This window comes from Sinocyclocheilus rhinocerous, unplaced genomic scaffold, assembly GCF_001515625.1.
Source record: "Sinocyclocheilus rhinocerous isolate Xijiao unplaced genomic scaffold, SAMN03320098_v1.1 scaffold215, whole genome shotgun sequence".
In the NCBI taxonomy this organism is placed as follows: domain Eukaryota; kingdom Metazoa; phylum Chordata; class Actinopteri; order Cypriniformes; family Cyprinidae; genus Sinocyclocheilus; species Sinocyclocheilus rhinocerous.
In genome coordinates, this window is record NW_015660885.1 from 28,382 (window position 1) to 29,128 (window position 747).

Below are 747 nucleotides of genomic sequence, written 5' to 3' on the forward strand. Positions count from 1 at the left end.
ACACACACACACACACACACACACACACAGTGTGGACCGATATGTGTTCAGTGAAAAGGCACTTAGTGAGTGTATGCCAATAAATTGTCATTATAAATAGCGGCCCTCCATTACAGCAAATAAAAGTGTGTGTGTGTGTGTGTGTGTTTGTGTGTGTGTGCGAACTGCTGATGCCAGCTCTGATACACACATACAGACACTCTCAAGGTTTGTGTTTTCTGTAGCCTGTATGTAAATGCGGTCTGCTGTTGTGATTCCTGTGCTGGCATCAGTGCGTCTCCAGAGAGAGACAGATTCATATTCATGTGTCTCTCACCTGCTTTGTGTTAAGAGTTATTCATCAGAGAGCGTTTATATTCTGACAGCAGCTGCCTGTGAGCGTCAAGAGGCTGATGTGTGTGTGTGTGTGTGTGTGTGACAGGGTAAATCTCACAAAGATACATCTGGGTCGCATTTCACCCCAAAATCAAAAGAAAGAAATATATATTTTGCATAAAACATGATGATATAATGATATCATCAGATATTTTAAAAATAAGGTGTTAATATGGCATTCTGGATGGATGCTTACAGGCAGAAGAGCCCTAAAAGACAGTAAACCCTCTCTTCTCCACAGATTGAGACTATCGGTGATGCGTACTGCGTGGCAGGCGGGCTTCACAGGAAGATTGACAGCCACGCTAAGCCAATCGCGCTCATGGCCCTGAAGATGATCGAGCTGTCAGAAGAAGTGCTGACGCCCGATGG